Raw genomic sequence first — 25,033 nt, 5'->3', positions numbered from 1 at the left:
ATTTTTGCAAGTTAAAAAGAACAATCAACTTGTCCATTCTTACGAAGCAAGTTGCTTTTTGCAACGATTTTCATTTTGTTGACCAGGATTTCTAATTCCTAGTTTATAAAATCATTTGCTATGAAGGGCTAAAATAAACACCATGCTTGTTGGAGCAACATCTTCAAGTAAAGGATATATCACATTGCTATGGAAAGTTAAAAAGAACGCTTGTATTCCGTGTCTCGAAAGTAGTAGGTATATGCTCTCCCCTTAATTGGGTTATCAAAAAGCCAAACCCACTCTTTTACGCTTTCTTTACTTTCAAGCAATTAAATCCTTTAGAGGGCCTGCCTTCCCGAGCTGCCTTGAGGGGGCCAGTGAGAGGGGAACGACCTAAAGTGGAAACAGGCTAATACCGAGTCCTACCAATCCACTATAAATAAATAGTGTTTATGACGAAAGTTCAAACAACATGTGCTGATAAGTTCATACCGACACTATGTTTCCCCACAAACCCTAAGGAGAGTAACCTCTATAGGCTGGGAACCTTCTGTATGTACAGAGCTAAAAGTGCTGCATGTATGGCCACATGACTGGAAGCCTTTACTAAAAACTATTTGTACTAGTTGCAAAAAACTTTTAGTTTTTGGCACAGGAGGTCGGACCTTTGAAGCGGCTCACACGCATACGGTTCCTAGTAGAGATATAAAGTTTGCCATGAGGAGATTTCATGGAAACTGGTGTTTGGCTGCCCCGAAGAAGTGAGTGCCGAGGGTGGAGCCAGTGGGGTCAAGCATCTAAATATCTGCTTTGAATAGCGTAGCCTCGGAGGAAACCCCATGTGAGATTCAACAACTATTGTCTCAGCCTGCCATATGAATTGTATTTGCTTGTGTATTTTGTTTTATTAAACATTGTGTCTTCTATGTCTATAACATATTCCAAATGGTAAAAAATTGAAGAAGAGTATCATCTACGAGTGAGCAAAAATCCAACAAATTGCTGAAAAAAATTGATCAAAAGGGTAATACAAAGGCTTTCCAACATTTGAAACACCAGATCAAACTAAGTGATCAAGAGTATATCATCCAACTATCTCAACGACAATAATACCTAGCTAGGTATTCAAGATTAGTCAAGTCCAATTTTCATATCAAGAGACTTTATCCATATCATTTGACATACTTTGTCATACGGGCCTATCGAACAAACCCCCTATTCGACTTAGTGAGCTTGAGTATCCGAAAGGAAGTATCCATGAAGTCAACAACATCAACCTATCTAAACTGGAACTTTGATCGCTCATGTGATCATCCCTTGTCACTTGAAAAAGAAGAAGCTTATTCAAAGGAAATGAGTCCTAGCCTAAATCAAGATCAAGATATCATGGCTCTTCAATCTAATCCCATTTTTGATCAAGATCCTACCAATCAAGAATCTTATGATGATCCCCTAAAATTCTGGTATTCCATCCACGATGATCCCCTTTTATCTCAAGAGCAGAGCCCCATTCAACATCCACCTCCTAAGCAACAACATGGTATCCCTTTCATCCCCTTCATTAATCTAATTCAAAATCAAGAGAAAAACACAAACTCAAATGGTCCTACTCCAAGTCAAGATCAAGATCAAGAAATATCTTCATTCTCCAAATCTATTTTAGGTCATTTCATTCCAAAGTCAAACTCTTCATCATCCAAATCCATTTTAGGTCCTTTCGTTCCAAAGTCAAACTCTTCATCCTCTAAATCTATTTTAGGTCCTTTCATTCCAAATTCAATCTCTTTATCCTCCAAATCCATTTTAGGTCCTTTCATTCCAAATTCAAACTCTTCATACTCCAAATCCATTTTAGGTCCTTTCCTTCCAAATTCAAACTCTCCATCCTTTCCATCCATCTAGGGTCCTTACTTCCCTCCATCCACCATTCCATCACCTCAAACGATCCATAAAAAAGATCAACAAAGGCACACACCTTTGAACTTCTTTCAAAAATCTATCTAAACATCTTTTCAAAAATATTCTTCCATCATTTTCTTTATCTATTTTGGGTTCTTATGTCCCAAAATTTAATTTTCCTCCACATCTTCATTACTTCTTAAGTTGTGTACCAACACTCATCTTGAATACATTTCCATATATCCTTGCACAAATCTTCAAACATTCTATCTATTATCCAACACATCTTTTCTATCCTTCCATCCTTTTTCATTCAATCCTGTGTATAAATTCATCATTTGTGAAATAGGCATTTGTGTCATTTTGTCACATGCTTGCCCATGCTCGAATCTCATGTTCAGTCCTTTTCCTAGATATCTATTTATGATACACTTCAGAATCCAAGTTTATTCCTCTTCAACATTATCTTTTGGTTGGGATACACACTCAATCCAGAAAAGAACCACTTATCGTATCTTGGTACCGACATCTTTTGATTACTACATCTCATACACTTAGTCAATTGCTCTAAATCATTGTGATCTCTTAGTTGAAGACATGGCTAGTGAAAAATCTAAAATCTTACTTCAGTGCCATTGTAATTATCAGACCCATGTAAGTTTCATTATTTACAAGCCAATGCAATCAAAATAAGAAAAGAAAAAGACAATATCAAAAGATCCAAAGCATGATCAGGAAAAGAAATATCCTGAAAAGAAAAAAAAATCAAATATCAAAAGCTTGGCTATGGGAAAATGCGAGTAACTCCATTGGAGCTATGGACACCTGGCAGTCAATGGAGCAATATTTGTGATATTACAACGATAACCTCATTGGAGCTATGGATTCTTTCTGGCAGCGGGGCTCTATCCATGATGCTTTTGAAGTCAGGGTAACTCATGTAGCTAGCTACGTTGGATTCTAAAGATTACAATGATCATATGAGCTAGAATGAACCCAATTGCACACACATGGGTAATCAAAGACTAAGTACCTTGATCCAATTTGGGATTCTTCTTCCCTTTTGAGTCTACTTCCTAGTTGCTAGATATGTTTGGTTGAATTTATCAGAGGTTCTAAGTGTGGGTTGGGTCTCTATCTTTGAAAAGTTTAGGAACATTTATTTAGGTGGTACTAAATATTGTGACAATTTTACATATCACCTCTTTACAAATGGAGACATCTATACTTGGGGTCAAAGTTTCATCCACTCTATTCTTCATACCACATCTCCCATTATCCTTCCTCCAGTGTCCATTACCCTATCTAAATTCATCCAGTGCTATCTACGATCTTGCTTGATGCTAATCTATACCATCTATCCTAACTATTCATTTCTTCCATCATCTATCATTATCTATGATCTTGTTTATCCTATCCATATCCTATCTCCAACCATATCCCCTTTTTTATCTTTGATCTTGATCAAAACTAAGGACAAAAACATGATTTCAAAAAAAATCTCTTGACATGTCTCCTCATAAGCTACCTCCATCTTTCACCCATTCATCTTCAGCTCAACAATTCATACATTCCTTGTCTTGCTATACATTGGGGAAACCAAATACATCTTTATTCTAATCCAAAAAGCTCAAAAAAAATAAAAAATCCAAAAACTAAAAAAAAAGAACAAAATGGAAAATCAAAGCATGAGCGCATGGCCCATCCATCAAATCAACAATATGAAAACTATCAAAGTCTGCAATCAAACTGAATCAATCATCAATTATCAAATCTATCAAATCAAATTGAAGCAACTTAAGTTATCAAATCATTTTAAAATTATTAATCATGGTTTTTTATCAATCATTGAGTTTACTCCAAACTCTGCTCAGCTCTTACATCAGAAACTAAATCGGTTTTTTAGAGCTACTGAAGCTAATCAAAGCTATCTATCCAATCTATCCAATCTATCAAGAAATCTATCAAGCAATCAAGCTAATCAAGCAATCTATCAAATCAAGCTAATCATAGCTACTCAAACTAATCAAAGCAATCAAATCTGTCAAATCAATATCAATCAATTAAATCAAGCAATCAACCAATCAAGCTAATCAATCAAGCTAATCAAGCAATCTATCAAGCAATCTATCGAGCAATCAAGCTAATCAAGCAATCTATTGAAAAATCAAGCCAATTACGTAATCAAGCAATCAAATCAATCTATCCAACAACATCAATCAATTGATCAATCAAATCAATCAACCAAGTCCTTATTTTACCATACATGTGCATCAAACACATTAAATCTAATCATCAAAGTGATTTTTAGCTTGTGCACTTATCAAATATTGCAATCAAACTGATCACATGTCTTGTTAATCAATTCATCACTCAAAATCTATCAACGTCAAAGTGTCTTATATAGGGATAGGTACACTCGAAACCAGACAGATCGGTCTTACATGGTGTACTCACTCTTTGAAACCAGACATTCTTATCAATCATCGAACAAATCAAAACAATGACATAGATCAGTATGACTGCTGGATTTTGTTCTGGGTAGTCTTATCTTTATCAATTGATGGCAGGACATGTTTCATCTCTGAAAAATTAGGAAAGACAAAAAAATTAGAAAAATAAATCAAAATGTGCAATAAAAACAAGTAGTTAAAACCTGGTAAACAGACGCTATCTACAAAGTGAGTTCCTCCATCTATTAGATCGCTTTGCGCATGAATCCACTCCATCCTATCACTTCCATCTATCTTATCTCGTCCATTCCATCTTTTACATCCATTGCTCTGAACCATTAGCAGGAAATATGCAGCTTACCAACAATTATCAATCTTTGACATACTTGTCATAGTCACTGCCTTAGATTTTATCAAAATCAATCATATCTACATTTCTATCCCGCCATGGTTTGGATCTTGATCAATTCATCAATCCATAATACATTTTTGTTTCCACTGGGGGCAAAATCTTAATTCCTTTTGCTAAAGTGATCTTCTGAATCTTTAAATGTCCAAAAACATTTAAAAAAAACTTAGAAAAACCAAAAACGTTTAGGGTTTTGAAACAGATAACAAGCAACAAAGCAACGAAAATTAGGGCATCTCATCAACAACTGAATCGTGAAACTCAGAAACTGAAAAATCAATCAGCAAGCTATAAAGGATTATCAAATATCATTCATCAAGATGATTATATCAGTTAATGACCATAAGAACATGTGAATGACATACAAGATTCATTGTTTATCTCTTGATTTTATTGCTAATCATGTACTCTATGCGACTCAAGGATACCCATGACTAGAGGAGCTATGATGGGGCATGATTATTTTCTTTGATTGTTGTCTGTGGTTTATCTCTTACTACGGTATGAATTTGTCTCAGGATATGATTGGCAAAAGATCAGGGAGGACATTCCAAGTTATGCATGAAAGGGGATACTCCTTGTCTGTTCTGCAAGAAATACTCAGGTCAACTTGATCCATTATATCAAGTTGCTTGTATTAACTTGCTATATCAAAATCCATGTAAGGAATACTCAGGTCATCTTGAATCATTATGTCAAGTTGCTTGTATTTTTCTTACAACATTTTAAAACTCAATGATGAAATCAAGCACTGTTACAAGATCGCATATGAAGAATGGCAATACAATTTTTAGTTAGATCATTTCATTAGCTCATTATTCGTCTGCATTATAAGCATATCATTTCATTAATAGATCAACAATTATAAATAAATATTGAGTATACTTGGACAACAAAAACAATTTTCATTTAATCATTATAGGTGCATTCATTTTTTTTAGAATCTTTTTAATCATTATCCATCTCATTTAGTTGTATATAAATCATTGCATTCTCATTTGCATTTAGCTTGCATTTCATTCTTGAATGGGATCCTACAAGCTCATCTTATCCAAGGCTAAATCCATCATAAGAATCATCGAAGCATCATCATAAGTGTATACACAATCAAACTGATGACTCATCTCTCTCATGATATTGTCAACCCCACGCCAATCTTATATCACCCCCTCAACCGAATCACCATCAACATATCTACTGATCCTGCAACCTGATATCAACAAACCGTCAGTTCTTTATCCAATCAATCTTAATCCATTCTATCAATCGATCGCATCTGATCTATCATATCTTATATAGGATGTATCCTTCCTAAAACCATACATTTTGATCACGTCTTATACAGGATATATCTTTCCTAAAACCAGACGCTCTTGATCATCTTTGTCTTATACAGGAGGTGTCATCCCTGAAACCAGATTATATCTAGATCTTATCGATCTCATCTTATCAATGGAAAACTAAACCATTGTGATCAAATAACTCACACTTTCATCAATCAAATTTGCAGAATCAAACCTTTTCTAATCGGGACATCAATCTCGTAATCATCCAACCACTTCGCCAATCAATTATCTCAATTGATCTCCCGAGGGAGCATCATCGTATCACAATTTATCAACCAAGGTCTGGGGCATCCTATCAAACCAATATCATCATCAAATGAAATTATTCTTTGAATCAATGCATCATCACACCTCGCTTCAAAGAGGGGCAAAATGTATACACCTAAAATTGGCTATGAGCAATTAAATAAATATTTTATATTTATTTAATAATTATTCGTCTATTAAATAGTTAATTCGAAAAGATTAATCTGTTTAATTCATTTCATGTCTTTCTATTAATTAATATTTTATTAATTAATTCATCTATCTTATTCCTCTAATTAATTAAAAATCTAATATTTAATTATTCCTCTAATCAAGTTAATTAAATATCTAATATTTAATTATCTCCTCCAAATTAATTAAATATCTAATATTTAATTATTTCCTCCAAGCAATTAAATATCCAATATTTAATAGTTATTCTCCTATCTTATAGTCTCAAATATTTAAAGATTTCCTAAATTATTTAATCCTTTTTCTAACTCACCCTCCATCTCTACTTGATCTTCCCTTTGCCAACTCACCCATCATGTGGCTAAGGAAATTAATATTCCTTAAATATTAATTCATCATTTATCTTCAACCATTTCCTATATTCTCTCCAACACCCTCTACATCTTAGGAAGGACTTGAGTCCACTTGTCCTATCATTGCCTAAATTTCCTCCAACCATCCCTAGATTCTCTCAGTCAGCAACCTAGTCAAGGTGAGATGAGTGACACTTGTCTTCTCCTTCCCCCTTTCTCTCAACCTTCACCTTTGCTCATAACCATTCAAATCTGCAGATCTGATCAGGACTGTTGATCTGAGTCACATCATCTAATCTTCTCAAAGTCTATAAACTCGAGCTTTAGTTGAGAGAGAGTTAGACTTCAAGAGACTTCAAGAGTCTTCAAAATAGTCTTCAAGCTAGTCCTATGCATTCGTGAGTTTTTGAAGCAAATAGCAATTATCATATAGTATCATTTAGAAATTATCATTTAGCATAATCATGTAGCATTTTGCATATCATATTATCAGTTAACTACAAGTTATCAGTCCATTCTTCATATGTCATCTTGGAAGCCAACAGTGCATTGTCTGAGAGCACACCATCTGCAACCAGGAACAGTGGAGTTAGGACACAATGAGACATAAGCCATGAAGGTAAAATAATGTTTTATTTTAGTATGTATTTCATGTAGTTTCATTGGTGGATTTTGGATTTCCTGTATGCATTTCCATTGTATTTTGTGAAACTAACTTATTACAGATAACATTCTAAGGATGAAATTCAAGCTCACACAATATGCACCTAAAGTTAGCTTAAGTGTAGAAGAGATAAAGAGAACTTAAATAACTAAACAAATAATGTCTAATTAATCAAGTAAATACCCAAATACTCTAACAAAATCCTTGCCCTAGTTTCATTTCATTATCCTGCCAACATCTTTGAGCATACCTTCATAGCCATGGTCTATTGCAACTCATATTCCAAGGGTACCATCCAAAGAAATAAGACGTTGGGGTCCTTCTTCCATCCCCTGTCATGCCTTTATTATCTTCCAAAAGAAAAAAAAATGATGAAAAAATGAAAAAAAAAAATCAAAGAAAAAAAGTAAAGAGAAATAATTTTTTCCATGAGTGAAAACCACTTCTTGTGGCGCCTTGGGCAAGTACTATGATGAAAACCTGACAAACAGGCATCATACGTAATCTAGTATCCTTTTGCACTTTACACTGGGGGCAAGTTCCATCCATGTACATCCATCTATTATCCTTCATCCTCCATTATCCCTCATCCGCTCTATCTAAATTCATATCCCTTTTCCACCTTTGATCTTGACAAGGTTAAGGATCCTTGCAGGATTCATGTGTCCTATCTATTACACTTGATAAAGACCCTTTAGCTCTTCTCCATTGCTCTCATACATCATTGATTACCACCTTTGATCTTGATTATCCTATTTGTCCCCTATCTAGACCTATTCCTTGATCTTGATCAACACTATGGACAAAATGCAAAAACATGCTTTCCACAAACCTCTTGACATGGCCACTTCTTTGGACCATATGGCTTCTTTACGCTATATCCTTGCTTTACATTGCTAAAATCCTTTCTTTACATCGCTAAAATCCTTGGTTTACATTGCTATATCTATACCCTATGCTTGGATTAACGTTGTGAGATAATCCTTGAAAGCGTCCACCATCATTTGATTATCCATTCATGTACTCAAAATCCCTTTTGCCTTGCTAGACACTAGGGGCAAACATTAAAAAATCCTATAAAACATAAATTCTCTTGAACAAACTCCTAAAAAATCATAAAATGTATTGAACAAATTCCTAAAAATCATAAAATGTCCTGAACAAAATCCTAAAAATAAAAAACTCACAAAATAAAAAATTGAAAAAAAAATCAGAGCAAGAAAGCATAGACTATCCATCAAACTAAATCAACCATAGACAACCTCTCAAAGTCTACAATCAAACTTATCACGTCTTGTTAATCAATCTATCAAACTCTATCAAACATCAACGTGTCTTATACAAGGAAGGGTGCACTTGAAACAAGACAGATCGGTCTTATATGAGGTACTTACTCTTTGAAACCAGACATTCATATAAATGATCAAATCAAAACAATGACATAGATCAATATGGCTACTAGATTTTGTCTAGGGTAGTCTTATCTCTTGTACTGAAATGCTGCATCTTTACTTTAGCTTGTACATAACTTAGTCGCTTTTGTGACATCCTGGTTCTTGTGGAACCCTCATGGCTTGGAACCAATCAATGTCCTAGTCTCAGGGTAATGAACTGAGCAATTTACATATCCTAAGCAGTATCAACCAAGTCATCTTTCAGTCAGTGGTACTCGGTCATCCACTCTGAAGTCAATCATCTGTCTCCCAACTACCGAAGAGTTTTATCACTGAGTACACAAGACAAACAACATTACTAAAAACAATCACTAAACTATTTGAGATATGCATGAAATTTTCTTTGTGTGTTGTCTTTTATATTGGTTTTTAATTATTATCCCTCTGAGTAACTCGAGGAAGTCTATCTTGACTAAGAGGAGCAAGGATTGGGGGCATAATATTTTATTTGTTTCCTGCTTGTAGGAATGATTCCGATGGTCTGAAAACATCTAATCAGCTAGGTGTTTGTGATAAGTGCCTTCACAATAAGGTGAAATCGCCACACATACCTCGACTCCGCTTATTTGTATGCTATAGGGAGGTTCCCATCATTTCTTTGTTTGTTTTGAGGGAATTTATTTATCATGCAATTCAGGTCCCTGCGAAATCTGTCCAAGGATATGAACGAAAAAAGGGTCATTGCAGACAAGATAATTAATATTGCACATGAAAAGAAAGGAACTCTAATCTGCCTGCTATGTTTGTAAAACGCTCAATGATAAAAATTAAGCTTTTCAAATCTAGTGACTAGGTTTCGGTTGCATCTCATTTTGCATTTCAATCTGCATCTCATGAATTTAGAGTAATTTCGGTATAATAACAATGGTCTTTTTATCTTCTGAATGAGAGTTGGAAGTATCATCATTTCTAAGCTAAGTGGTCTCTCTTTTTCATCATTTCTCCGATCGAGTACTTATGTATTGAGATGTTAGTTGTATACATGAGCATCTTATATAGATCCATACATTTCATTTTACACTTATTTGCACTCATATTATTGCATGAAGAAAAATAAACATTTGCAATACTAGTTACTCATTCTCCTCATTTATTTGCATCATCATTTATTTGCATAAAAAGAAACAAAAATAAACATCCATATTCCATTTGAATTCATTCATCTATACTGAAAAGATATGCATACATATAGAATAAAACATATAGACGGACATCTCATAATCAATCAACACAAGTACGATGAAATCAAATCAAGAGCTCATAAATCGGCTGTCTTGAGTCTATTTTCGAGATTGAAAATAAAATCTGATGTCAATTCTCTAATCGAAATTTCACGACGTTGACCACTTAGCGCTTTCATCAACTGCTCATTCTCTTCAATTTGCACTCAATTTCTCGTTAATCAACACTAAATCTCAATTGAATTCTCACATAACTCTGATTTTAATCTTCAACATTAATCTTTGTGCTCAAATAACTTATCATCGCTAAAAAAATTGCCTACAATCACTGCGCAACCCTTGCTACCTTTCGATTTCGCTCCCAAGGGGGTATACTCATGACCTTATGACCTCACATCTTCAAATGTCGAGAAAATTTTCAAATCTTCAAGCAGCTAAGCTTCATCAAATCAATTTCTATGGGCATATCAGTTTTATCGCTTCATATCAAGTTGACATTGTCTTTGTCTGAATCAGTCTCTTAACGTTAATCAGTTTCATCACTTTTCATCAAGCTGATTATTCGTTTAAACTCAATCAAGGGTTTAAAGAGTATATTTGATCACACTCAATCTAAGCAGGTGTTCAGTTTCATCACATTAAATCAAGCTGGACAGTTTATCTTCGCTCATCGTATCTTGATCAATCAAGTTCAAGATCGATTTTATCTTCGTTCATTGTGTCTAGATCAGCAAGATCCGCTTCTTGATCAATCAAGTTCAAGTTCGATATCTTTTCTCTCTATTGTTCCTAGTTCAATCAAGTTTGGGATCAGTATCGCTTTAATCAACTCTGTTCAGCTTCATCGCTTTAAATCAAGCTAAACACCTCGCTTTTCATCCGGTTCGTGATCAATCAAGTCTAGAACTGGTATCTCCTAGACATCAACCATTCTTTGAACCAACGCGCTGCTCGCATATTAATTCAAAGAGGGGCATATGTAATACCCTAAAAATGGTCATCTAAACCACGAGCCCCTGATCTCGACAACATCACCAAGGTCCTAACCAAAGACAATTAAATAAATTTTGAGCACATAATCAATTCTTTAATCATCAATGTCACATGGCAAAATCAATCAACCAATATTAATTAAATATTTATTTAATTAATTGATCATTCCAAGTAAATCATTTTAAACAATTATCTTATTTATTTTATTAAATATCTTTTGCATATTTAATTAAATAAATCAATTTACCATTAAATCATCAAAAAGAGTTGAAAAATAAATAAAAGTTGCCATAAATCTTCAAAAAAGGAAACAAATAAAAAAAGAAATTAATTGACCAAAAAATAATTAAAAATTTGAGAAAAGAAATCAATTGGAGACAATCTTGAAAAACAAATTAAAAATTGACAAATAATCTCAAAGAAAGCAATTAAAACAGTTAAATATTAAAATTGAATGAAATAGAGAATAAATCAGTTTTTTTCTGATTTTATCTTAATTTTAGTTCAATTTCCTTTAAAACCGAGAAAAGCATCCAATTGCATCAATTCACCTGGATTGTGCTTCCTCTTGGAAATTCTTGACCGCTCATCATCATTTGATCTCAGTCTTTGGTTTTTTTCTGAATTTTCTATAAATTCAGGGTCTCATCTCCTAATCAAAAATCCTGGAGAATATATTGTTATTATGTTGTTTTTGCTCTAGGTTCATTGAGAATTTGCATTGATATATTGCATATTAGTTATTTCATATTGCTTAAATCATTTAGCTTAAATATTCATATATTGTTTAAATCATGTTAGATTAATCTTGCATATCTAGCTTAAATCTTGCATCCATTTATCTCATATTCATGCTCATATAGATTTAAAAATCCTTCGTTTAGGTGTTGTCTAGTCACTGGATAGCTTAGCAATCTAAGAGCAATCTAAACTCACATCTACTAGAAGGCAATGGGTCGCTTTGTAATGGTTTATTATTCATTGATTATTGATTTAATAACCATGCATCTAATGACTTAATTGAAGTGTTGTGTATTCTAGATACAAATACAAGTCCACTTTTCACACACACAGATAACATTTCTAATGCAAAACCACATATAGAGGATGCTGACATTGTGATGTGGAACAAGGCGAGCACATAGTTGAAGATGTTATCGTAAAAAATGCCACAATCACATGAAAAACTATTGACATTTTTAGGTTGTGTGAAGAGGTTCATGGTTGATCTTGAAAATTCTGCTGCCATGGCATTCCACTTCACTCCCCATATAGATCCACTTCAATCCCCATATCTCTGATTGCTGTCCAAACAACAAGTTGCCAAGGTGATGTAGAATGATGCCCTAGCTGTAGATGACCAAGACACCAATCAACAGAAGATGACTTCAACAGGCTGAAGCAACATATAACCAAATGTTCTTGCAATTCAACAAGGAGCAGATTCACCAAGTGTAGGAGGGTAGATCGCATTTATGAGCAGAGCATATCGCATTTCTTGATGTGTGTGAGATATGAACTGATTTACTTCATCTTGAAGTACATACATATATATCTTCCTCTTGATGGTAGAACTCTAGGTCGGCTAGCAATAATTATATTTTATTTATTAATTATTTTCCTTAACACGTTTCATGAGAGGCACATCAAGTGGCGTGAGATATAGAGTCGGCCCTATTGGAGGGTGGCGTGTGAGAAAGGGCCCAACCCTAAAGGGCGGATTCCAATGTTGCCTTAGGCAATTGGAATCCATTCTTCACTCTAATTAAAACTAACACTCCCTCTTAATTAGGGAGAAGAGAATATAATCAGAATATCACTATCTTCCATCTTGCACACAAGCAAAGAATGAATTACATAATCAGAACATAGTAGACTTCCATCTTGCACACAAGCATAGAATGGAATTACATAATCTGAGGTCATCCATCTTGTACACAAGCAAATACTAAAGCCACCTTACATTGCCCGCAGAGGGTGGTGAGGATCTTTTCTACCATCTTACATTGCTCGCAAATGATGGTAACAATTACTCTTCTCCCTGAGAAGACTACCACCTTACATTGCCCGTAGAGGGTGGTTGATGCAACACAATGCATCACTGGGGATGAGACTCCCTCTCAACCAAGGTCTCATTTTTTGAAATCCCAAGCCTGTCTCTGAAGTACACAAACTTCACCTTGGATAGAGGCTTGGTAAGGATATCTGCAATCTGATCATCAGTGCTGACATACTTCAGCTGAATAACACCTCTTTGCACCATATCTCGAATGAAGTGATAATGAGTTTCCACATGTTTTGACCTGTCATGAAACACTGAATTGATAGACATCTTGATACAACTCTGATTATCACAATGTATAACTGTAGGTACCCAAGGTTGTCCAAATAACCCATGAAGAAGCTTACGAAGCCACACTGCTTCTCTAGAAGCAACACTTGCTGCAATATACTCAGCTTCAGTAGTACTTAGTACAACATGTTGTTTTCTGCAAGCCCAAGAGATCACTGCGGATCGTAAGCTGAAACAAATACCGGAAGTGCTTTTCCTGTCCTTGACACTTTTAGCCCAATCTGCATCTGAATAACCTTCCAAGGTTATTGAAGTGTTAAGTGGATACTTCAGCCCATAACCAACTGTGCCTCACAAGTATCTTAGGATGTTTGGCTGCAACAAGATGAACATGTTTGGGCATGCTCATAAATTGGCTGAGAGCATTCACTGCATAGCATATGTTTTGTGTATTGTTAACTAGATACATCAATGATCCAATCAATTGCCTGTACTCTGATGGATCTGCAAAATCAAAGTTAGCTGCAGAAACAATCAATTTATTTAAGTTAGATTCCATAGGAGTAGACATAGGTTTACAATCCATCATTCTAAATCTTTTCAAAATATCAATAGTATATTTTCCTTGACTTAGAAAAATTTTGTTAGATCTTTGCCATACTTCTAGACCTAGTGTAATAACCCACCTTAATTAACCCAACAAAATTGACCATTCTTTTTTTTTGTTTAATTTAATCATTGTGTTTGATTCAATTGCATACTCTGGGCATCCATCCATTTGGATTAGGCATTCATCCATCCGGGATGAGCATCTAACCATACGGGTTAGGCATCGGTCCATACGGGACATAAGATTTCATCTATCCAATACGGGATAGGCATCTACCCATACAGAGTAGGCATCGGTCCATACAGGACATAAGATTTCATCTATCCAATACAAGATAGGCATCTACCCATACGGGGTAGGCATCTATCCAATCGGGATAGGAGGTGCTCTGGCCAGAGACTTAGACTCATCGGGACCATTTGGGTCCTGAGCCACTCACTAAGTACTACACTCTTCTAACAGAAGTGCACTGAGGTTGCCGTCCTTAGGAGTAATTAAATAACATAATAAGAGCTTGAATTCCGCCTCGGAATTTGGCTTAAAGCCTCAGGAAGTCAAGCGAATCCATACGGGATTCCTTCTGAGTATGCATTGAATTACTTTTTCCAATTTAATTATCTTATCTTTCAAAATAGGATTCTTACTCATTCTTTCTTTTACCAAGCCTAGACCCCACCCACGAACGCCTGAGTACGAGGGACAACTCCATCCCAAGACTGCCTACATACCCGCTTCGGCACAGGATCAAGGCGTAAAGTATGTAGTTCTATTTTCTATTCTATGTACGCAACCCTTTCTATGGTTGCTACCACGATGGTAGCGCTTAAGAAAAGGCTCAAGATGGCCTATTGCTTGTGGCCTAAAACAACTAGATCCTAATTCTTATCACAAGCGTCACCCTTGACCCATTGCTAATCGACAACAATATCTCTTCAAAAATTAATTCTGTAAAAGCATTTTTACTTAACCAACCCTAAAGGGGGTTTACTATGGTTTAACTCAATGAATGTAAAATCATTTGAAAATTATCTTATTAGATTATCGATCCAAGGGAGATTACCTGCCCCTTGGATTTTAACTTCCAAATGTCCCTTATTACTCCCCGACGATTTATAGGGACGATGCCACATACGTTGTTGATGTAGCTTTATTAGGCGTTAAGTGCAGTAGTTCAACACGACGACATTACCCGTAAGCGTGACCCAGAGGCACCGTAAATACCGAATGCTACTAGGTTTTGGTTTCCATCTTCCTTTATTTAGTTTTCTAACTAAGAGCTATGAAAACATCATGCTTGAAAATAATCACGAAATGAATGTACATAATTAGACCTTTCGAAGTTAATTATTTGAATAACTACTTTGATGGCAACCAAGTACCATTTGATAAAAAGGAATACCATTCTTCTACAACTCAACTAATTAATATATAATGGTATGATAAGGGCAATTATGAACTCATATATTAAAACATGTAACTTGTATGAAGAAAATGGGAAGGTAACTTGCTCATCAATGAATGCAATTTAACATATAAGTAATGCACATGATGTAAAAATAGTGACATTTATATACGAGATTAAGTAATGTTTACTTCGATCGTGAGAATATTTACTAGTTCCAAATGAGTGATTAGTTTATACTTTTGGGCATTTTGGATCAAATAATAAGAATTATTTGTTTTTAAGTGAGCCAAAATCACTGATCAAGTAGTCCAATAAATCCCTAAAGGGATTGAGACAATAATTTTTTGATTTCAATCCTTTGCAAATTTACTAACTTAAAATTTAACTAAGCAATTGTTAGCAATTAACAAAAAGTGTAACTAAAACAATCATCGATAATTAACTTAAAATTTAACTAAAACAATTATTAAAAATTAATTTAAAATTAAAAAAATGATTATAAAAAAAATTAACTTAAAATTTAATTAAAACAATTATTAAAAATTTCAATTTGCAATTTCAAAGTATAATAAATAAAAAGCGAATTTATTTGGTTTAGTAGCAAATAGGGGGGAGTGGGGACTGCGGGTCCCATCACCCTTGCGGTCCTGCATGGGCAAGCGCGCAGGGTTGAGGGGACACCATGGTCCCCTCCACTCCCCTGCGGCCACTGCCGTGATAGTGACCGCAGGGGTGGTGGGGGAGGTACCATTGTCCCCTCCGACGGTTACAATAACCGCCGCCCTTGTACGCCTCTGCAACCCTTCGAACATTTTTTGAAAACCGCGCCATTACTATTACATGCAACATTAATATATTTAACGTTTGGAATAATTTTAATATAATGCAACATTAATAAATTTAAACATTTGACACAAGCTTTATATATATATAGTTTATATTTCTCAATTATTTAATAACATCCTTATATATAAACGAAGAGGGTATTCATTTATGAAAATAAGAACATGAATAAAACACCAGATTTCACAGGGGAATTGTTTATTTCCAAAATTCGTTTCCAGTATTCACAGGAGGATTTTATTCAACTGATATTCACAGAGTTTCAACCAATATTCACGGAGAGATTTTATTCAACTCATTTCACAGAGATTTTATTCAACTCATTTCACAGAAATTTTATTCAACTCATTTCACAAAGATTAAAATAATCACAGAGAGATTTAAAAAAAAATAATCACAGAGAAATTTTAAAGATAATCACAACGAGATTTTAAAGATAATCACAGAGAGATTTTAAAGATAATCACAGAGAGATTTAAAGATAATCACAGAGAATTTTAAAGATAATCCCAGCGAGATTTTGAAAATAATCACAGAGAGATTTCAAAATGAGATTCAGATTTCCATTCGAAGAACCAGAGAAAAGAATTAGAGGGAGGAATAAAGATCCAAATCACATAGGAAAAATTTTGATTTCAGAAAAAGAGATTTTAAACAAATAAAGGAATATGATTTTCTTTTGCTAAAATTTTTGGAAGAAAAACAAAAGCAAGATCATGTGCATATTTTCTTGAGGGAAATAAAATAATTTAAATAACTATAATTTACATGCACTATATGAAAGCATCATCATTACTATTTATCCTCAAATAAAAGATTTACAATCAAATAAACGAGTTTCTTTATATAAAGGAAGATCTATAACTATTGATAATACGAATTCCTCATGAGTAAATGTAAAGATAAACAACGAGGAGAGAACCTGGTTTATCGAGCTTGATGTTGAATCCACTAGCTATCCTTATGATCTTTCCTTGCAACTTGAGAGAAATCCTTCAAACAACAACTTAAAATTCCTGCAATGAAAATGAGACTACCAAAAAGATCTATTTCTAAAACTTGGGAAATTTTCTTCAAAACATAATCAACTCCCCTCTTTGAAACTTGCATATAATTTTATAAGAAAATTCCCTCCATTCCACTATCTAGAAAATTTAATTAAAAAGGAGATTCTTTCCCAATTTTGGACTTCATGCAAATTGATTAGACTTAGTGGAGGAGTTACATGCAAGATGGTGGAGAATCCTCTAGAAGCTTCTTATTCTTCCTACAACATGTGCCATAATTGGATGTGGAAAATAAATAAATAAAGATAATGTATGTTTTCCATGTGTGTGTGTTTGTGTTATTATTTTTCATTCTTTTTATAACATTTACTCAATCATTTAAATAGCTTATCTAAAGATAAAATAAAATTGTAATTTAAATCCAAAAAGTGATAAAGGAGGGTTGTGACACCTAGAAAATAGTGCATTAGACCTAAGACCTTCATTTCAAATTCTGAAGCTAATTCTTTCTTACATCTAATGATAAGCTCATCTTGACCAGTAAGAAATAAATCATCGACATATAGAACTAGAATTAGCATTTCATCATTAGATACCTTAAAGTAAATGTTAGAGTCAACATCATTTTTACAAAACCCTAAACTTAACAAGTACTTGTCAATTATTTCATACCAAGTACGAGGGGCCTGTTTGAGGCCATATATAGCTTTCTTCAATTTGCAAACATGAGTTTCTCTCTCCTGGATCTCATAACCCTCACGTTGTTCAATATAGACTTCTTCTTTAATGACACCATTAAGGAAGATAGTCTTAACATCCATTTGATGTAGCTTCCAACCTCTAGTTGCAACAATAGCTATTATAGTTCTAATAGAGGTATATCTAGCAACAAGAGAAAATGTTTGTTCATAGTTTATGCCTTCCTTTTGAGAAAAACCACGAGCTACAAATCTAGCTTTATATTTTTCAATACTACCATCAACATTATGTTTAATTTTAAATAACCATTTAGAGGAAACAACAGATTTACCTTTGGGTCTAGGCACAATGTCCCAAACATCATTCTTGATGATTGACTGATACTGTTCATCCATAGCTAGCTTCCAGGTATGATGGTTCAAGGCTTCTTCAACATTGCATGGCTCAGACTCAATGAGATTTCTCATCAATGCAACATAGTTGGAGAATACTTGAGGTCTCTTGGTTTCTCTGAAAGTGCCACTGGGAGTTGCAAATCTTTCAGCTTTTTGAATGGTGTTTCTTACCCAAAGTGGCCTCTTTTTGCTAACAACAATGTCACTAGGTATATCAGTGGGATTCATAGGCTCAGGAGGATCATCATTCTCTTCTTGTGGTCGAGACACGAAAAACTCCCCCTGAATCTCAGGGTTAGTATCAACGTTCATATCTTGATTGTCATTAACTTCATCAATAACAAAAGAACCTTTTGATTTCTTAAAGACAATATCTTCTTCAAAAGTAACATCTCTGCTTACCTCAACACACCTTTGACTTGGAATGTAGATCCTGAAGGCTTTGGAGGATTCACTGTATCCAACTAACATTCCTTTCTTTCCGGAGGGCTCCAAGTTAGTTTGTTTTTCTTTAGGCACATGAACATATACATGACTTCCAAAAATTCTCAAGTGGCTGATGTCAAGTTTGAATCCCGAGAAGGCTTCTTCAGGCGTCATATTTTTTAGAACACGGTGGGGACATCTATTCTGAATGTAGACTGCTATTCTAGAAGCCTCAGCCCCCCAAAAAGTTTGTAAATCTTGATCATGGATCATGACCTTTGCAACCTCAACAATAGTCCTATTCTTTCTTTCAACAATTCCATTTTGCTGAGGATTGTAGGGAACACAAAAATCTCTCTTAATTCCTGACTCAATACAAAAGTCATAAAAACTGCCAGAGGTATACTCACCTCCATTGTCAGACCTTAAGCATTTAATTCTTTTACTAGAGATGTTTTCAACCAGTGTCTTAAACTCTTTAAATATACTTAAGACTTCATCAGATTCTTTAGACCTTAAGAAATAGATCCTAGTTTTCCTTGAGAAATCATCTATGAAAATTACATAATAGAGAAATCTACTAGGAGAAGCTATAGACATAGGGCCACATAAATCAGAATGAACAAGTTCTAGTTTTTCTTTAGTTCTACTTTCACTTTTATAAAAATGACTTTTAACATTTTTACCCATAGCACAACCTTTACATGAATCATCATGAAATTTACTAAGTTTAGGAACACCTTTAACTATCTTTCCAAGAGAGGGAAGAGCTTGAAAGTGTAAGTGTCGAAGTATTCTATGTCATATCTCACATGATTCAGGAGCCTCATTAATGAGGGCTTGAACAGGGTTAGTGGAGAGCTTATACAAACTATCATATCTATTTCCAATAACATGAAAAGATTTGAAACTAGATTTCTTAGGCCAAGCAAGTACTTTACCCTCAGAAAATGCTACTTGATAGCCTTTATCTTCTAGAGTAGAAATAGAAATTAAGTTTCTTTTAATTCCAGGAACAAATAAAATATCACTAAGGTGAATTGAAATACCAGAGTCTAAATTTAAAGTAGTGCCAGAACCTCTTACCAAATATCGAGCATCATCATCAATTACCACATGTAGACTGATATCCTTTTCTACTAAGTCTGAAAGGTGATCACAATAGTTTATGATGTGTCTGGAAGCACCACTGTCTATCAACCATGTGTTACTGTCTGTGGGTATGCTGCTTGATAGGGCAAAGATGAATAAGAAGTCATCATTTTGTTCTGAGACTTCATTTAGGTTGGCTTCTCTTTGCGAGGGATTATTCTGACATTCTTTAGCATAGTGACCAAATTTGTCACATCTGAAACATTGAACACGAGAGATATCTCTTGGCTTCTTTCAAGAATGTTGAGAACTAGGTGGTCTGAAATCTCTATTCCTCTTGGGGTTATACTTCTTTGAATTACCACCTTTTTTGCATTGGGCTGCAAGCATGTGTTGATCATCCATTTGAGGACTTTTGAGTTGCCCCCTTGTGATAAAATGCAACTCTTTTTGAATGCAATCATTCTTAAGACGATCAAGGGTAGGTAATTCAGTTCTTCCACTTATGGTTTGAATAAAGGACTCCCATGAGTGTGGTAGACCATTTAGAGGAATCATAAAAAGATCCTTGTCTTCCATGTTATGTCCAATTTTACCTAGCTGATTCTTTAGTTCTGAAATCCTCATGAAATAAGAGATAACAAAATTTTCTTTTGAAATCTTGATATTAAGTAATTGCTGCCTTAAAGTAATTGCCCTTCTGAGATTGTTAATTTCATAAGTACCTTGTAGATGACTGAATATTTCTCTTGCAGTAGTGAATGAGGCGATGTAGGTGACTAGGTGATCTTTAACTGAATCAATAAGGAGCTTTCTGGCCTTGACAACATTCCTTTTGAATTGCTTTAGCTCAGCTACATTTGTAGGTTCAAATAGCTCTTTCTCTTTTATAAAGAGAAGAAGATCTTCTTCCTCTAGGGAAACCATGATACGAACCTTCCATGCAACAAAGTTGAGATTTCCATCAAGCCTATCTTCAACTTTTATCCCCATTGACCTGACCTGGGAATGAGACAACAATCTGGAAATAAAAGAGTACTAGATTCTTAAATCTGAAAGTTGATCTAGCCTATAGCTCTGATACTATGTTGAATTTAGTCTTTTAGATTAATACAATACTTAGAAAATATAAATTTATCTTAATTTTCAGATTAATATTGATTGTTGTTAGTGTTAGGATTTTTCAGAATTAAGCAAAAGTAGAGAAATGAACAAAATGAACTCACAACACACAAGTACACTGGGAAAACCTCCTAGGAGGAAAAACCCAGCAATAAAGATCCTCAGATCTGATTATGTATTAAGCATAATGTTCTGATTACAACACTTACCTTTGATTGTTGTCCAAACAACAAGCTGCCAAGGTGATGTAGAATGATGCCCTAGCTGTAGATGACCAAGACACCAATCAACAGAAGATGACTTCAACAGGCTGAAGCAACATATAACCAAATGTTCTTGCAGTTCACCAAGGAGCATATTCGCCAAGTGTAGGAGGGCAGATCACATTTAGGAGCAGAGCATATCACATTTGCTGATGTGTGTGAGATATGAATTGATTTACTTCATCTTGAAGTACACACATATATATCTTCCTCTTGATGGTAGACTTGTAGGTAGACTAGCAATAATTATATTTTATTTATTAATTATTTTCCTTAACACATTTCATGAGAGGCACATCAAGTGACATGAGATATAGGGTCGACCCTATTGGATGGTGGTGTGTGAGAAAGGGCCTAGCCCTAAAGGGCGGATTCTAATATTGCCTTAGACAATTAGAATCCACTCTTCACCCTAATTAAAACTAACATCGGAACCTCGTGTCCCTACAATAGGTTTTTTTGCATCTAATATAGGTTAGTACTCAATTGTCACATACACATGGTTTCTAAACATGTTAATGGTGCATGTGGTGATTTATTCGTTATGTTTTGCAGTTGGTGAGATTGGTCCGTAGATAGGTGTGACGGTGTTCAACACACCCTCAACATTTGCACAAAGAAGTCCTAGTCAACGATCGGCTTTTGAAGGTCCTATTTATGGACAAGGATTACACGATGCCCCTCAATAACACATAACCTTGGTATTATTTGTTTAGATTTGGATTTGTATTTTTGTATTCCATATAGGTGGACAAGTATTCCATAATGTTTTCATATTTCTGTTGACAATCAAGATGTGTTGTTCAGTTCGCTCAGTTCATTTTTTAGAATGAATAACATGTTGTGTTATCCTATGTTGAGTGTGAGAGTTTTATGTTTGGCCATACCTGGGAGGTGATAATCTATATTTTCTATCATATTTGAAACCACATGTTGGTCATTTATTATTTACTACATTTTTAATAGCTCCATGTTCAACTGTTTAACTGTGTACATGTTGAATAATTTGGACCAACTTTGTTTGTTGTCTCACTTTTCGTCATATATTGTCGCTAACCTATTTTGTAATGTATCTTTCTAAGCAGGTCACATTGCTCTTTTTGTTCATCTGCTACAGAATGTAATGATGTACACATTTGGCCACAGGAGGAGGTTGTGATTTTATTTTCCGCCATTTAATTAGCAACATTCTATCTTCATGTCTTCCATTTATTGAATGATATACTTAAATGTCTAACACTATGATTGTATGAATATGTAGGTTACTCATGTATGTAGCATAACGTAGCCAAGAGGTTGCACTTTTCCATCTCTTGTCAGACGATGTTATGGAGGACATCCTACAAAGTCTCATTCCTCGGTGGACCGTAGCACATGGGTGGCATGTGCACATGTACAAATAATACGATAGGAATACGAGGTATGTCATGCACATAGATGATGTGGGGTCCTTATGGGAAATGATATTAATGAGTGACTATGGCCTATACATTTGGCCCTTTTGGATTGGCCAGTTGCTCTCCCATGGGTCACCTCATGTGCCTTCCCAAAGACAATAGGCGAGGAGGACATGTCCCACTACCACATCTCGATGATGATATTGAGTATGTCACCCAACATTTTCCTTTGAATCTATTGCTCATGGACTATAGATGCCTCTTCATGAGATATGTCAGTCCTTGCCTACCGCCAAGGTTTACTAGGATTCATAGTAGAATTCCGTCACATAGGAGGTCTTTTCCATGAAAATGTACAATAGTCGTTGTATGACTATTGCGCCACTTTTTTTTGTTGTCCCTATATATGACTTTGGTTTTTATAAAACAATGAAATTTTTGTTTACAGAGTTGAGATTAGTTCATCTTTTGAATATTTTGAAAGTAGACCATTAATGCAAAAAAGATGGTACATGAATTCTCATGTGATGCTTCTGTATGGTTTGAATGTTGATTATCAATAGTTTTGTCCCTAAAATTGTAATGCCATTTTACTCATACGCATCAAAATATTTTTCATAAGTTTAAAAATTCTTTTATTAGAACATCAATGATATCTTTTGATTTAACTACATAATTTTAAAGTTGGGTTTATGTGTGTCTTCTTGCAAGGTTTAATTGCATTTGACATATTTAATTTCATTGTTTTGTCCACATTCCTACAATTTATCTTTTATATTTTTCAAGATCATATAACTTTATTTCCTCTTAATTCAAAATTATAAATAGAAGCCACATGCCTACAATTTATAACTTCCCTCAAAATATCATATTAAAAGGAAACACCTTTCTTGCATATTGTTGAAAGTTAAAACATATTATGTCGTAATATTTATATAGAATCAATTTTTGGAGAATTTATTCTTGCTATTGGACTCAATTATTGGTGTATAGAGTTCATGAAGATTTTGTGACCTTGTTATTTGAGTATATTTAAAAAAAAATGTGCGAGCATATTAGGACATGATAACAATACAGATTATTGACATACATCGGGACAACACATAGTATTATATCATATTACACAAGATAACATGTTGTGCTATACTACAAAGTACATAATGACCTGTTGTGTTATGGAAATAGTGTGTGATAATTCAATGTGTTATACAGACAATTATAAGAACACATGTTATGTAGAGTCATCAGTCAGCATGAGAAGAAGAATTAATTAATGTGGCATCACCTCATTGTCGAGTATATATGGTAAATTTTGTGTGAGCATCACCTCATTTTCTGAGTTTATTATATGCTTAATTACTTTCAAGTTCATTATTATGCTTATTTGTTGTCTGAGTTCATTTTCTAAGTTCATTATATGCTTATTTAATTTGAGTTTATTTTCGGAGTTCACTATATGCTTATTTACTTTCTGAGTTCATTTTGCGAGTTCATGATATACTTATTTACTTTCTGAGTTCATTTTTGGAGTTGTTTATATGTTGCACCACTTTCTGAGTTCATTTTCAGAGTAATTTTAGTATGTTTATGTGAGTTCATTATCTAAATTTTACTTATGTCTGAATTGTTGACTAACCTAAACAAGGATAGCCTCATAGATTTGCATCTGTATTTGTATAATGTTTCAAATTTCCTTTTGCTCAAAGTTTGAGAAAGAGACTTATTAACCTCCATAAGATTGTGCATTTTTGTAGTGTAATACATAACCATTACTAAATTAAGGAAGTAGTCAACAAAAAAGAATAATTTGTCCACCAGTGTTTGGAAGTAAATTCAAAATTAAGGAACTTGACGAAGTTAAAAGATGCATTATTATTATTATTATTATTATTATTATTTTCAGATTTTACCTACATCAAACTCTTCATTTTATGATCAACTTCAGTAGGGTTATTTATTTCCTTCATCAACGTTTGTAATAGATTTAAAATGTGCAACTTCTAAAACTTGAATTTGCTGACATCTATTGAAGAAAGTTTGTAACACCTTCCAAACATATATATCAAAGGAAATAAAATATCAAGTTCCCATCAAAGGCCACTTTTTTTTCCGCTTCCATAATGCTCTTAAATTGCCTCATCCAAGCATTTGCCCCTTATGCATAAGATTACTAATTTTTTTTTTTTTTTAAAGTGGTTACATGCGAGAAAAAAATATGCTTGATCCATGTACAAAATTAATCTATGATGTAACTTTTACCAACTGGTATCAGTTTTTTATCCACATTGAAAAACATAAGATATCTTCTT

At 34.2% G+C, this 25,033-nt stretch overlaps 1 long non-coding RNA gene across 1 annotated transcript in view; it reads left to right on the top strand.

Moving 5' to 3' along the window:
• Positions 1-23,227, top strand: part of LOC131038328 (uncharacterized) — a 45,731-nt gene extending 22,504 nt beyond the window's left edge. Inside the window, exons 3-4 of the long non-coding RNA XR_009104407.1 lie at positions 22,413-22,479; positions 22,589-23,227. This is a non-coding gene — a long non-coding RNA (uncharacterized LOC131038328). The remainder of the gene's footprint in view (positions 1-22,412; positions 22,480-22,588) is intronic.
• Positions 23,228-25,033: the final 1,806 nt, after the last annotated feature.

Source organism: Cryptomeria japonica, chromosome 6 (genome assembly GCF_030272615.1).
Source record: "Cryptomeria japonica chromosome 6, Sugi_1.0, whole genome shotgun sequence".
Classification (NCBI taxonomy): Eukaryota; Viridiplantae; Streptophyta; class Pinopsida; order Cupressales; family Cupressaceae; genus Cryptomeria; species Cryptomeria japonica.
This window is presented reverse-complemented; position numbering and strand designations above follow the sequence as displayed.